At 39.4% G+C, this 16,180-nt stretch overlaps 1 protein-coding gene across 7 annotated transcripts in view; it reads right to left on the reverse strand.

The window, feature by feature from the left end:
- The window catches only part of RASGEF1B (RasGEF domain family member 1B), a 590,923-nt gene that overhangs the window by 70,595 nt on the left and 504,148 nt on the right, over positions 1-16,180 (reverse strand). Inside the window, exon 2 of one of the 7 annotated variants that reach the window (XM_060299553.2) lies at positions 14,997-15,198. The exons of the other annotated variants lie outside the window; for them this stretch is intronic. The gene's annotated coding sequence lies outside the window, so the exon portion shown is untranslated. The remainder of the gene's footprint in view (positions 1-14,996; positions 15,199-16,180) is intronic. 7 annotated transcript variants of the gene reach the window in all.

The raw sequence follows: 16,180 nt of genomic DNA on the forward strand, positions 1-16,180 counted from the left end.
TGGGCAGCCACTACTTGTCAGACACTGTTAGTTTTTCCGTGAGTTAGGCTACTGATTCCCTATGACAACTCTGTAAAGCTGATCTTCTTAGCTGCCCCAAGACCAGACCTCATGTCAGGTGGGCAGAAATCTCAACCTTTGGCCTTGTACTTTAGAAGCACTTTCTCATGGCTTTCCAACCTCTAGAGTCTTATGTGGATTGAACACATCTTTTGATTTTATATTTCAACTCATTGCCCTACCTTCATAACATCTTTAAAATGCCTACATTTCAGGGTCTGTTTTTAAAAAAATATTATTTATTTATTTGGCTGCACCAGGTCTTAGTTGCAGCAAGCGGGATCTTTAGTTGTGGCATGTGGGATCTAGTTCCCTGACCAGGGATTGAACCCCGGCGCCCTGCACTGGGAGCACAGGAGTCTTAGCCACTGGACCACCAGGGAAGTCCCTTCAGGGTTGTTTTGAGGAATAAATTGAGTTGCTAATGAAGTATGTGGCATATAGTAAGAGTTGTCAGTGGAAGCTATTATTATAATGTCTCTGGGAGCAATTCCTCAGGCTAAGCTCATTCAAAATGTATTGATTTCTGTTTAACTCATAGAGATGGCCCCCTTTTTGGATTTCATTTATTCTGATGCTGACCTTACCCCTGGGTGAGTAATAACCTTTGTCTACTCCTTATATAAATAGAAACAAATCTGGGTATTAAGTAACCAGATCCTCTCTTGGACACTCAGGTTTAAAGCCTAGGAACAAGAATTACCACATTCAGTCTATATCAAGGATCAGCAAAATTTTATAAAGGGCCAGGTTGTAAATATTTTAGGTTTTTGGGGGTCTTTGTTACAACTTCTCAACTGCATTGTCACACAAAAGCAGCCGCATAAACAAGTAAGGGTAGCTATGTTCCAATAAAGCTCTATTATGGACACTGACATTTGAATTTCATATAACTTACATGTGTCACCAAATATTTTTCTTCCTTTGATTTTTTTAACCATTTAAAAATGTAAAAATTATCCTTAGCTCATGGGCCATACAAAAGCAGGTGGTGGCTGGATTTGGCCTGTAGGACATAGTTTGCCAACTCCTACCCTAAATGACAATGATTTGATAAAACATCTCTTGAACTTGGTCAATTCTCTCTCTCTCTCTCTCCCTCTCCCTCTCTCTTTCTCCTTCTCTTCTACTATAACTACAAGTAGACAAGGAAAACAGAAGGCCCTTTTGGAAGAAATCCTCCTACTTACCCAGAGAGCTACAATTTTACTTCTCTTATCAGCAGCTTAGGGTTTTGTAAATACAATTTAATGATTCACATGCAAATTTAGATACAGATTTGAGTTGATGTCAACTAAACATCATGAGCGATCCTGGAAAAAAAAACAATAGTAGACAGTATGTCTAGCTGCTAGGAAATTAAGCTACATCAGCAATTGAAGTGTGTAATTACCTTATTTGAAAACCAAACTTCAGAGGAGAGTAAGGTGGTCTTGCATCTTGCTATCTGTGTCCCTTGCAGGCGGGGTGTGTGCACTGTGGTACCAATCTGGGCATGAGATTCAGGGAGTTCAGGAACACCCTGGTCTAGCCTTCCTGGGCCTTTATCCTGGCTGAGAGACTAGAAGTCAGACTTGTTGAGGACACATAGAGCCACAGCCACCTCTCTGGAATGCCCTGTAGCGGCCTCTGCCCCCTCTTGAGTCTTTACCAGTTTCTTCTCTTGCCTCCAATCACCTTCACCCCTCCCTTCACCACCACCATGATTTCCCCAAGAATTCAGGCCACTAGAAACAAAATTCATGAAGGCAGGTTGTCTGAGGAAAATTTCTGCTTTCCACAACACACCCTTATCCTGAGGCAAAGGAGCCCCAAAGCCTTGCTAACTGTTGGAAAATGGTTAGGGAAAAATACTTTTATAATCCTATAAATTATCCTGTGACACAAACATCTCTTTATCATCTGGGAAAGTCAATCATGTCAAAGGGGCAAATAGTCAGCAGCTGTCCACTCAGGAAACTTCCATCTGCTCCCGTGGATTTTTTAGAGTTATGGATTCTTGAGAAGAGGATCTGGAATGCGGAGGTGACCAATGAATACTTTCAGAATTCTTTTTAGAATCTTTGCTGTTTGCACAGAACCTAGCCCATCACAGTACTCAAAAGAAGTCTAAATGTTACAATTTTGAAGAAGAAATATTTGGAACTGGGGCTTAAAGAATTACGGTTGTCGAGAGATGAGTGAGGAGTAGGGAATGAACAAAAGCATGGGGACATGAAAGCATGAGATGGTTTAAGCTCCAAGAAAGCAAGAACTTTATCCATATTATTCACCTGATGTTCTTCACTACCAGCCTTGGAAGAGGACCTGGCTAGTGAATCTTTGCTTAATGAATGAATGAATAAATATATAGAGAGGAGAGGAGAATAAGACTAGAAAGACAAAGTTTATCAGGTCTCAGCAGGAAACAGAGTTTTCCCCAGATAATTCAAGCTCCACTTTAATGAAGGGGTGACTTCAGGAGGCATGGTTAAGGAGAGGAATAAGGGATGAGACTGGCAACAGGAGGCTGACAGCAGCGCTGAGGCTGAAAGGACAGGGCTCACCAAATGAGCAGCCATTTGGTGGAAAAGATGCTGTAATTACCAGAGACAAGTACTGAAGTGGGGAGGATGTGAGGAAGAAATACCCCGACCTCTCTCACCTTCAACACTCCATTCTCCTGCCAGGGCCTCCCATTGGCTGAACCCAACTAGAAGCCAGAGGACATGAGAGCAGGAGAGAGAAGGTTGGAGAATGGAAAATAGAATCACTAGCCCATTGGGTGAATTGAAACTGAAAGCTCTTTTTCTTTTTATTGAGATATAATGGACATATAACATTATATTAGTTTAAGGTATACAACTTAATGATACGATATTTATATACGTTGCGAAATGATCACCACAATAAGTCTAGTTAACATCCATCACCACACAGAACTACAAAAAAATGTTTTTTCCTTGTGATGAGAACTTTTAAGTTTTAATCTTTTAGCAACTTTCATGAAACCTGAGTTAAAAAAAAAATGTGCCTTCACTTCCCTATGCCTTCGTTCATTCCCTATTCTCCCAAGATATCTCCAAAGAAATATATCATCTCTTATCATTTAGATTGAAAGGCTATTAGCTTCCATTGGAGATTTTGAAGGAGGAAGTGACAAAAAATAAGGCATTGGGAAACCTTATCTATGTTCACATTCCAGCCCTGCCACTCCTTAACTGTAAACGTGGGCTAGTTACTTAAAAATTTCTGTGCCTCAACCCTCTTATCTCAAAAATGAAGGAAATTATGGTAGATATCTCGTATGGTTGTTACGAGGATCAAATGAGATAATCTAAGGGAAGTGCTTGGGTCTAATATTATTGCTTTTTAAAAGCCTATCTTGGATCAGATTTAGGCAAATTTGTCTTATATTGAAGAATTTGCTATCAAATCAATATTAGATCAAAGTTTTAGTGAATGTGGCAATCATAAGGAAAAGACTCGACTTTGTTTTATGACTTCATGACCAAGCAATTTTACTCTGCTTTTGTCTACCCAGGCTAAGAAATTCCCTTCCTTAAGCACTGATTTTTCTGCCTTTAAATAATATTAGAATGTTACAGTGGCTTTAGGTAACACTAATGAAGTCCACCTACATGTGATCTCAACATACAGCTGTGAGTCAGCTACCAATGCAGTTCTGAAAATAGCTTCCTTAGCACTTCAGCATTTTATTCGAAAGAACAACTGAAGCAGAAAGAAAATCAAGCAACAACAGGAGGGCTTCGTTTTTAAACTCATTAGTTGGCAAGCAAAAACTTGCTCAGATCAGTTGGGGTTTCAGATGTAAGACTTGGCTTCTGATAGGAAAGTCAGTAGCTACATTTTAAAAGTCTGAAGCACATTTTCTTCCCCTTCCCCTACCCACTTCCTTATTTTTCTAATAAGAGTTTCATGTGCCTTCTTAATAGATGAGATGTAAAATCCATGGAGTGCAAGGTACTCTTGTTTATACCACCATTAAAATTTAAACAGACATACACTTTATGGAAAGACTGGCTCTAATTATGATTTTTTAAAATCCCCTTCCCCCATGGCCAATTTTTAGCACTGCTGTAAAAGAAACATTATTTTTACTGAGTTCTTGATGAATATTTGTGGAGCCTTCTAAAATTATAAATGCATTTACAATTCTGATGCACCAGTTTAACTTGCCTAGGTTAAATAGCAAGAGGATGTAAATGTGTTTAAATATCATTTTCATACCCAAGACTTCTAGTTATTTCAATATGTAGGTGAGCCTTCATGATGATTTATACAGATAAATTGCTTATTTTTATAATATACACCTCATATAAGTAAGTGAATACTTTCCCAGTGAATTAAGTTTTTTAAAGGTAGTGTAAAAAATGGTATCTTGGACCATGAAAGCCCTTAAACAATGATTCTCAAGGACTTCCTCTGTCATTGCTTAATAACATTCAAGGCATACAGACAGACTGCAGAATTACATGTTAAAAATTGTACACACAATATGATTACAGCTATTTTTTTTTTTAAAGCAGCAAAACCAGGTGCATAGACTGGTTGAGATGAAAGGAAATTCACCAAACTCTCAACAGTAGTTATATATGGGAGGTAGGATGAAAACAAAGGCTTAACAACAGTGCTAATCCCTTCCCAGGGATTCCTGATCCCCTTTCTATACCTTCCTTTCAGAATATGGTATCAGAGGCAGTGGAGAAGAGCGTGGGTTCTGGGTTTGAGTCCTGACTCTATCACCTACTACTGTGTGACCTTGTACCAGTACAAACATCTCTGGGCATCAGTTCAATCATCTGTGGAGAAGGATAATAATAACACATACCCCATAGAATTGTGAGATTAAGTGAGCGAGTGCATGCAAATCATTTAGAACAATAACAGGAACTCACTTGGCATGAGTAAATGAGAGCTATTATTTTGTTATTTATATTCACTCTCTTCCAGTAGAATGTGACCTCCTAAGGGCAGTGATAATCCTGTTTTATTTATCTTCTGAATCGCTGGATCTTAGTACCATGTCTGGCAAGTAAGAGATACTCAACAAAGATCTGTGAATACATGAATGAATGAATTCCACATGGAGTGTAAAGTGACATAGAATGCCACCATTTCATCAGTAATGATTGAATTGTAATTGTTCTGCCCCTAGTCCATGACCTTTTTTTATTTTAGCCTTCACTGGTTAGCGTCTGCTCAGAAAGTGTCCCAAGGCTGTCTGTGCTGATCCAGGTCACTAGCAAATGGTTTGCCTTATGATAACACTAGACTAACAAAGGGGACGTAGGAGGGGTGTTACTCTAAGACCTATCAGCCTTCTTAGTCCTAGAAACTTTAGTCACCTTTCAGATTCTCACATGGGTTTTAAAGATTAAGTCACATCTAAAGGGTAGATTTGATAGAGTCAACAGGCACTCAGTCCATGTGTAAAGTCAAGGTTTATAAACCAATCTGCTTTCCTCCTTAGTTCCACGCTCCTCTTCAGCACCTGCAGCCCAAAGCTATTGGGCAAAGCTGCCCTTGCCTCAAAAATTTTCCAGGAAGGGTAGAAATATCCATAAATCGCTGAAATACACCCTCATAGAGAATGAGTTTGATTGCCTGAACTTTCTCCAAACACCACTGGATTTTTAAAACTAATAGTATTTTACAAAAGTGTAACATGCTTGAAACCTATTCAGAATTTCTGGTGATGAATCGAAAATGATCAAGTTCAGTTAATATATACTGTCATTACTAATATTTGTCTCTCCTCACAAAGATAGTCTTCGGTAGGAAACAATCTCCTCAGCTTCCTTCTGTGTGAGTTTCAGTCCTATTTCCTGCCCTCTTCCTTATGCAGAGTCCGAACTTTAAAAGTATTAAACACGCATAAACCTGCCACACCTATATCTTCGCGTGTTTGAGTAAAGAAGATATGTGTTATTATTACTCCCCTTTAAGATGAGGTGCCCAAGGCACCCAGAAGTAGGAGTGAATAAATCACCTTAGGGAAGCTCCTTACAGATCTTCAAAGGGCTGTACCCTAGCAGCCTTAAGTGCTCTTTATTAACCCATTATGGGTTATTACTTTATTAAATGGAACTCTTAAAATACGCAAGGGATGAGGTGGTAGAAATAGATTGGTAGGAATCAGTTAAGGACCAAGTAAATAAAGTGCAGTGGGGGGAATTCAGTACAGGAGAGAAGGGTGAGTGATTAGATCACACAGACTAGTATTTACACAATGTCTAGTTATTTGCTGAGTGCTTTTTACATACAGGAGGAGAATAAACAAAAGGAGTGAAGAGGATAGTGAATTAGTATAGGTAGGAAGGCTCCACTAACACACAGTCTTTAGACCTTAAAATGCCTTATTGTGATTTTCTTACACTGAGGTAAGGAAAATATATTGGGACTACAAAGAAATCAAGATATCCCCTTAATTAATTTAAACTGTAACATTGGTAGATCAAAATTTGCCTTACAGTTTTATAAACGTTGATACCATTACCCCTTCTATTGTACGGAAATTTGTTAATATAACTCTAAATCTTTGGTACATAAAGTAGGTTTCCAAAAGCTTTCATTCATCTGTTTCACAAGGCTCTCTCCTGTGCCCTGGACACGGTACATTCAGGTAGCACATCAGAATTGTAGCACAAGGACAAGAATGACAATGTCCCTTGGAGGCCTGAGGTTGACCAAGAAGCAACTTACATTTCTGAGAAATGTTAAGAAAACTATTTATTGAGCCTGCCTGAGGCAGGCTCTCACTCAAGAAGCTGGCTTAAGAAGCAGAGCAGTATTTGTACTGAGAAGACCCAGGCACCCCTTAACTCAGTGACCGCTTGTCTTCTCAAATCCCAGCCCAGAACATGGCCCAAATCTACACCCTGGCATCCCTGCTCTGAGGTAAAACGTTATTCTGTAGAAAACTTTAAAGGAAGGAAAGTGTGAAAGTCTGAGAGTCGAGCCTACCCCCCACCCCAGGGGGCCATCAGGTACCATTTTACTGCAATTTCTCTCTGCTTTGTTTTTTCCAATGATGCATTTAGCTACAGCAAGTAGGAAAAAAAAAGAAAAGAAAAAAACCAAAAACCCTATTCAAGAGAGTGGGGTCATTATCCACACACAAAAGGCCATTTAGGGAAAGAACAGCTCAGTCAGTTCAAGCTGTGGCTGCCAGAGTCCAGACCCATTAGAAAGACGTTAGCTGTTTAAGTGGGACTGTGAAACAAAATGTCATAATTAGGGCTAACTGGGCATCCTCCCCACTGCTGAGAAAGCTGCCTGGGATCATAAACTAATTCCCTGAAAGTTCTAAGCTTTGGGGAAAGCAAATCATCAACTCTAAATGACAGTCCAGTGGTTAACCTTTACCCTAGAGACTAGGTTTTCATTCTTTCTTTCTTTTTTTTTTTTAGGTATGTTTTTTATAGATGTCATTTTTATAGGGTTGGACTGTTCTTTTTCTAGCTCACCGCTGTTGGCATGTTTCAGATCACAGTGCTGTGTGTGTGTGTGTGTGTGTGTGTGTGTGTAAAAACCACGAAAAGAAACATGTCACCAAATTAACAGTAGCTACCTTTAGTGATGAACTATGTGGGAGAACTGGGAATTAATTTTTCTTCGTTTCCCTCTCTGTACTTCCTAATTGCTCTTTTATTAACATGTAAGGTATAAGGGAGAAAAAAAGACATGTAAAATATTTCAGATAAAATGTTCTACCATGTTTCCCTTAAAGGAGAAAAAACGATTAGCGCTTCAACACGATTAATCATGAGGAGAAAGGAGGTAATGCCTCAGAGAAGAGGCAGCATAAGGAAGGCAGGAGAACTGACACGACTGTTAACCCAGCTTCACCTCTCCTTTTCTTCAGCCGTTCAACGGCATCTGGGTGAAAGTAATTTCAGACTATTGGATATTTGCAGTTGTTAGTAATACAGTAAATTTTCAGCATTTAGCATGCTCAGAGGCACGGTGTTCTGATTGATAAAACAATGTGAGAATAAGCACATGCTAGTCATTTAATAGCTACTTCCTGTCAGATTGATTGGTTGGAATATTCTGGTTACTAGAGGGTAACCATGTATACAGGACATGGATAACCAATATTCAGTAAATAAGATGAGGCCTAAAATGTTATTGAAAATTTAATGCTTAATGATTCAGAAGGCATTTTGGGATCTTTTAGAGGTTTGACTAATTGTTTTGAATATCGATGATGAATATAACACAGAATGGCAAAAGCACAAATTCACGAGAGGTTTCTTTTGCTAGATTATGTGACAATTTTGCTTTTTATGCAATATTTCTAAAGTGACTTGCAGATAAAATGGAGAAGGTTGCTTAGCAAATAGAAATTAGGCATTTTACTTACCCCTATATGGACTTTCATTAACACTTGCTTTCATTTTTATTGTCCTCATAACAAAATATTTATTAAGTGTAGGACATTTAATGCAAAAAAGCATGATTCTTGTGTTCACATGGCTTAAATAATAATTTAAGAAGTATGTATGGTAAGGGCATTTCCTTTAAATCACATGAGATTTCTTATAAATTTTTCGCATAGGTAAGGTTTTTGCCTAGGTAGAGGAAAGGGCAAGCGAGAATCATTAAATCTAGAATTGCCTTTTGGTTTGTGAGAAAAGAGTAGATGTGAATGAAGAGGTGCAGGCAGTCAAACATTGAGAAAAGGACACTGATTTAAATCATGCAACAAATATTTTTGAAGGCCTACTATGTTCCAGGTGCTGTTGTAGGCACTTGAGATGCATAGATTTTACTAGAGGAGACAGACAATAAGTAGGCATTATAAAAATATCAGTGATGCCAGATGACAATAAAAATTATCAAAATATTGAGCAGGGTATGGGAGACTCGGAGAGAAGGTTGCTTCTGAAATTTTAAACAGCGTGGTTAGGGTAGGCGCCACTAAGGACACGTTTGAGCAAAGCCTTGATTGAAGGAGGTGAAGGAGTTAGTTCCATGGATATGAGGGGGTGGGGCATTCCAAGATACAAATAAGAGAGAATGGAAAGCAGAAAACTATTTATTGAGAAAAATACAAAGAGCAGAATATGGGAAGAAAAAGAAAGGGACAGTCATTGGAGGCAAATAGGCAGCCAGGAAATCCCTAAATAATGTAATTTTGAAATGCTTGGCTTTGGAAACTGTGATTGGGAGAAATAATATAAATAATCTCTTTGTCCAAAGTATGATTAGCACATGGACATGGAGCTACAAAAGAAACAGGTAAATGTGCTCCACTTTTACACACCTGAAGATTGGCATATTTCTCGTTAGCAGTTAGCATACTGAATGCATTCATTCTTTTATCGTTTATGTTCTGAGAACCACATGCGTCAGCCACTGTGTTGGGAACTATAGGGTATAGTGATGAGCAAATCAGATGTGATTCCTACATTCACGGCAGAGACGTACTTTAATTAAATGATGTATTTGTTATCTTATTATAAGTGCTGTGGAAAATTACATAGAAGTAGGAAAGCTTATTGTAGAGTTACTTGACCTACTTTGGGAGACAAGAAAAGCTTCCACTACAAAGTTGATATTTGAGCTGAGATTTGCGGAATGAGTTGGCGTTAACTAGGGAAAGAGAAAGGTTCACCTAGGCAGAGGTGGAAGGTAGCATGGAATATTCGGAATCTGAAGGGCCAGGGCTTAAGGAGTGAAGAATGATTCAGTCAGCGTAAACACGGCACACTCAAATAGGGCCATCGAGGACCGTTTAATAAAGGGACTCTTTGTAATGAGGTCTGAATGGTTAAGGGAAGTCAACAGGGCTGTATGGTACCCAAGAATGGAAAGCTGTCCCTATGCCTGGGATTGAAGTGGAAGGCAGGAGTATTTATCAGAGAAAATAGCTCTAGGAAAGATATACCTCACAGTAGCTGTGGCTGTAAGGAGATGCAGCCAGTGTGAGGCTACACAGCAGGGAGAGATTCAGGGGAGTAAATACTGTAGTGCAATCTCTGGCCGTCTCATCATCTCCGACCTTTCTTTAGTGGAATGAACTGTAGGTCAGATGATGAGGAAGCCCTGTGATGCAGCCTATAACAAGTCAGCTCCCAGGGCACAGAGTGGGGTAGAGGAGAATAAAGGGGATCTGGAGAGGCAAATGGAAAATATCCTGCAGAGAATGGGCCAGGTCATACCAGATCTTATCAGCCAAGGGAAGGACTTGGGTATTTGCCTTTCTGAAAGTGATGGGCAGCAAAGGAAAGATGTAATCAGATTTGCGTTCGTAAAGGAAGGTCACTTGTGTCCTATGAGCGATTGGGAGCTCCTTTGGAGGTATCGTCGTGGTCCCAGAGAGAGGTGATGGGAGCTTTTACTGATCTGGGGGTTGCTGCATGTGGGGAGGTGTGGGAAGACTCCGGAGGCAACGAGTTTGTGCTGGTTTGGAAATGGGAGGTGTGGAAGAGAGTATGAGAGGTGTGAAGCCTAGATTTCGGTTTGCGTAAGTGGGTGGGTGGTGGTGCCATTCTCTGAAGGAGAATGTTCAGGTTTGGGAGTTGGTGAAAATCATGAGCTTGGTTTTGGACATACGGAGTCTTTGCGAACACCAGCTCTAAAGTTCAAGTCAGTACCTCCACTTAAGTAGGTGTTTAACGGCCTACTTTTATCGTGCCCCAGCAAGGTGCTGTGCTAGGCACTTTACGTAAAATATTTTCTCCAATCCTCAGAATAAAGTGGATCTGGAGGGTCCAGACATTACTTTTCCCATTTTATTGATGAGAAAACTGAGGCTCAGTGAGGTCAAGTATCCAGCTTACATTTAGTACTTGAAACCCGGACACTTGAAACCCCAAGAGAAGCTCTTTCTCTTTTGAGCTGCTGTATCTGCAAGTCACAGAAGCATCAGAGGAGCCTGTAGAAGAGGCTGAGGAAAAGTGAAAAAAGATTCTGTTTTGAGGCCTTGTTTCATGTGGGGAAAATACGGGCTTTGTCTCATTGGATTCTAGAGTGGGCTCGTGAATTTCAATTAGTCAATCAATCAGCACTTCCTGAGCAATCATTATATGTTTAGGGCTTTGCTGGCCATTATAAAAAAAGATTATGAATAGCATAAAATATGATCCTTGATTTCAAGGGCTTAAAATTTAGCTGAGGAGGCAAATACACTCAGGAAATAATTTTACATATGATAACACTATATGCTGATAACGAAATGCCAGGTTGTGTAGGGCTGACAACCTGGTGAAAGGATAATATACATCATGATAAGGTCTCATTTAGGGGAGACTTGCATTATGTGTACAAAAGGAAATTGAAGAAGGAGAGAATACTGTGTGTTGATGGCCTAAGAAATTTCAGCAGTTGAGTATTAGTCTGCAGATTGGATGTCTCCTTCCTAGGAAATTTCTTAAGATACACAATTAATTACAGTTTCACAGTTAGCTAAATGAAGTATGCATGAAATGCTCTGAGAGTTGAAGTTTCTGCGAACCTATCTTATTTAACATTTATTTTTGAAATTACTGCAACCAAGAATGCTTTGCTTTTCTTTTTGACAGACAAGGGACAGCAATCTGTTCGTATCTTTGTCGAAGGAGAAGCTGAAATTGCAAATATGTTTAAATCTGATACAATCTAAATCCTTATCCCAATAATGAAAAATGCCATCAACAAATCTTAGTCTAAGATCTTTGAGGCACCATAAAGATTATTCTTTATGGGAAAATCACCTCAAATTTATTTCCAAAAGGAAAGATAAGACTTCTTAAATAATGGCATGCAGAAAATAGACATTTTCTTAATAGTAGGTATTACAATAACTGACGTTTGTATAGTACCTTATGACTTACAAAGTACTTTATAGACTTTCTCTCACTTGATAACTAAGCAAAGCTAAACTTTCCTCAGAAAGTTATGTTAGTTATATAGTTCCTCAAAGAGAAAAAATGTGTTGGTTTTAACAAATTTGGAAACGAAAAATCAGTCTTAAATTCTTAGGCATAAGAGAGAAATCATGGGTTACCACATAATATAATAACTATATTATAATGTAGTAAGGACAATAGTTACAAGAATAATATGTATTGAACCTTTGCTATATATCTGGTGCTGGTCTACACACTTTATGTATTAACTTGCTTAAGCCTACAAAAGTCCCATGCAGAAGATATCATTTCCATATTACAGATGGAGAAACTGAGGCACAAGTGTTTAAGTGACTTGCCAAGGTCCTACAACTAGTAAGTGGAAGAGCCAGGCTTTGAACCTGAGAAATCTGGCTCCAGAACACTCACTCTTAACCACTGAAGACTCCTTCTAAAATGTAAATTGTCCCTTATATAAACATTGTTTCTTAAATAAAAATTGTAAAACAACCAGTGATTTACAAACAAAAATAAAGGGGGAAAAGGGATAGGCACTATTTGAAAGCTAATCAAAACTCCTTAATAAAATCTTACAGAAAGGAAGAAAGATCATGAAAAATTAAAACTCTGCTTAAAGATTTAGAAATGGAAATATTTCTAACTTTTTCACTAGTCTCTGAAGAAAGAGAAAGGAAGGTTAAGAAGGAAGAAACTAATTTATGATCCAAGAATAACCCAATGTTATCATCATTATAAAAATATGTTTTTAACTCTTCCTAAAAATATTTTCTGCTTTACTTGGAGAGGACACTCGTAATTCTTCTGATATAGAATAATTCCATTCCTAAGCAAGAGAGAGAGGGTCTATAGACAAATAGGATATTCTAAAATCTCGGACACCTCGTTGAGGACCCCTAACTCTTTAACCCGTTCCTCACCCTGGGTGTATGAGGTACAAAGGGGAAAGTGGCAACAGAATTCATTCTTTTAACTCTGTCCTCATTGGGTTGAGGATACCTGGCATGCAGATCTACCCAGCTTACCAGAATTCTCTTGTAACAGGAAGGAAATTGTGTCCCTTGAGGTTTGAAGATGTCTGTAATTTGGGGTAAAAATGATAAATTCCTCATCAACTCTGATAAAGTATAAAAAGGAACTCTTGGGGCTGCTTTGCATTTGGGGATAGATGGAAGAGATTCTTGTCCAGTGTCCCCTCAGGAGGCTAAAATATAGCATTTTTCCTAGTGTCTATGTAGTAAGAGGAGTGGGTATAGACCTTAAGATATCGGTATCTCTCACCAGCTGCTTAGAATTAGAAACTCACAGGAGACACAATCAAGCACAAGGTCTGTGGGCGCTTAGCTTTCTGACTCCTAATCTGGAAAGCCACATCTTATCTCCTATGGCGAAGGAAAGGAAAGAGTATTTTGCTTTTTCTGATCACAAAATTAAATTTTCTAAAGGGATATGAAAATTTACTTCATGAAAGATTCAATGTCGTCCTGAACATTTTCAAAATTTAGTTTTGATAAAAAGACTCTTCTAGAAATGTTTAAGCCTGTGGGACATTTTAAAATCTCATTAGGGGGGCTTTATTGCTTTGGGGGACAAAATCTTATAGTGATCATAATAATGAACGCTGTGCATGAATGTTAGATGGATTTTGCTATATTGCTTTTCCTGACCCCAATAAAATTCATAATATTAAAAATAAGCATGCTATACTTTTGGACCTACTAATTCATTCTTCGCTGCAAGACTTAGAGCAATGTGCTTCAAATTGTGATCTGCAACACAGAGGGAAACAAAATCAATTTGGTGGGCCTCACTGAAGGCTGGTTAAGTATTAAGTAGTAAAAATGAAATAGAGGGCTTCCCTGGTGGCGCAGTGGTTGAGAGTTCGCCTTCCGATGCAGGGGACACGGGCTCGTGCTCCGGTCCGGGAAGATCCCACATGCCGCGGAGCGGCTGGGCCCGTGAGCCATGGCCGCTGAGCCTGCGCGTCCGGAGCCTTTGCTCCACAACGGGAGAGGCCACAACAGTGAGAGGCCCGCGTACCACAAAAAAAAGAGAAAAGAAATAGAATGGATTAGAATAGAAATATTAGAGTACATCACACATGATGAAAATAGTATTATTTCATTAAACTCTTTTTTTAATTATTTATATGTGTATGCGCACTGAGATGCAATATGAGGTATTTGTTTCTGGTAAGAGTGAAAAAAAGTTGTTTGAAAGCCTCTGACCTGGAGAGATTGTTGGACAAGCACATCAGCCCAGTCCTGATGATTGATCCTTTACTCCCAAACCCACAACTCCACTGTCAAGACCAACTTGCTAAATTGTTTTTTTTTGTTGTTGTTGTTGTTTTTTGCGGTACGCGGGCCTCTCACTGTTGTGGCCTCTCCCGTTGCGGTGCACAGGCTCCGGATGCGCAGGCTCAGCGGCCATGGCTCACGGGCCCAGCCGCTCTGCAGCATGTGGGATTCTCCCAGACCGGGGCGCGAACCTGCGTTCCCTGCATCGGCAGGCGGACTCTCAACCACTGCGCCACCGGGCAAGCCTGCTAAGTTTTGATGTAGTGGCACGATAAATATTATACAGCAGTGAAAATGAGTAAACTGCAGCTTTTGTGCAACAATGTAAATCTTAGAAACACAACATTGGAATGAAAAACTTCGATGCAAAAAAATACATACAATATGGTACCATTTCAAGGAAGCTCTAAAAAAAGGAAAATTCATATTACATTGTATAATGATACATGCTTATTTAAAACTACTATTCAAATAAAGCCACAGAATAGACAAACATAAAATCCAGGAGCATGGCTACCTCTGTATGGAAGGCAGGGGGGTTATGGAGGAGACTGGGGAAGAACATACCAGAAGTTTCTATGGCATTGTTAATGTTCTAGTTCTTAAGTTGGGGGGGGGGTTTATTATGTTTCATAACTTAAATCTATTCCTCAATTTGCGTTACATTAATTTTTTTTGCTTGTATGAAACAATAAAAAGTGAACTTGTTAATACAGCTTTATAAGGAAAATAGTCTATTTTTTCCTTAAATTTTGTCCTTGATAGAAGTCTGATAACTAACCTTATTCCTAAAACACACCACCTTTCCCAACGATGGAGTGGCCAATAATATCCCAGACAACTAAGCTTATCTAAAAATAAGATTAGCTTTCAACCAGCTGCCTGGAAATGACAGAGTAAATGAAGATCATTTTCTCAAAATTTCAGGCTCCCCTCTGTGACCTTGCATAATGTTCTTCTCTTCATTGCTTCAGTTTCTCCAGCTGCAAAAAAAAAAATTAGTGTAACTCTGGATTCCTGCTCCCTCCTTATCCTGCCCTAATCTTCAAAGAATAAGAGCAAGTATTTCTAAGCAGTACTTTACAAACTTGCAATTTGACGGACACTCCATGGAAAAAGGCTTTTGAATGGCTACCAAAATACCTAGCCCCAGTCCAGACAGCAAAGTTCATTTCATAGTTCAGCTCTTTTGCTGTAAAGGAGCAAAGTGCTTCTTGAATGGTGAAAAAGCAGCTGCCTGCAGCTTCCTGTCTTTAGAGAATCAAATTATGAAAAAAAAGTTAATTGCTCACTCAGCAGTCAGACTTTAGTTTATATATGCAACCCCACTTCCTCAATGTAAGTACACACAGTCCCCAAATCAAACACAGTCTGCTTTCCAAATTCATTGGAAAGCTGATTATTTGAAATTTCATCTACCTTTTCCAAAGGAGACCATGTTAGAAATGAGGGACAGAGTCTCTCCAGGTCTCTAAAGGAGACAGTGCTGGAAGTTCCCCTGGAGACCCTCTTGCTTTCAAGGCCCCTCGGGGTGAAGGGTTTGGTGGGGAAGACTGTAGAGTCAGCAGAAACATCCAACAAAGGGAAGCTGTTACACCCAGGCTGGGGAGTCCCTGTGGGGCCACCTCTCAGTGGCACTCCATCCTGGGCAGCTGACAGTGACAGTGGGTGGGATATGCAGGGGAGGGCCCTTCAGTGGAGGATGCCAGTGGCAAAGGAGGCTTCCAAGGGAGGAGGCCAGATGGGACTTCAGTAAGTGTCAGAGGACCCATTTGTAAGTCCTGAAGAAAAGTAACCTTCAGGACTGTTGGAAATTAAAAAGCATGGCTAAACATTTGTCTAGCACACTGTTCAAGGCTCAGAGAAAGGGAAAACTACTGTCTGGACGACATGTACTTTTCTTGTCCTTTTTTCTTTTGCTCTACTTTAATGAAGGGGCAAAAATCCTCAGCGCTTAAAGCCATA

Source organism: Globicephala melas, chromosome 5 (genome assembly GCF_963455315.2).
Source record: "Globicephala melas chromosome 5, mGloMel1.2, whole genome shotgun sequence".
NCBI classification, from domain to species: domain Eukaryota; kingdom Metazoa; phylum Chordata; class Mammalia; order Artiodactyla; family Delphinidae; genus Globicephala; species Globicephala melas.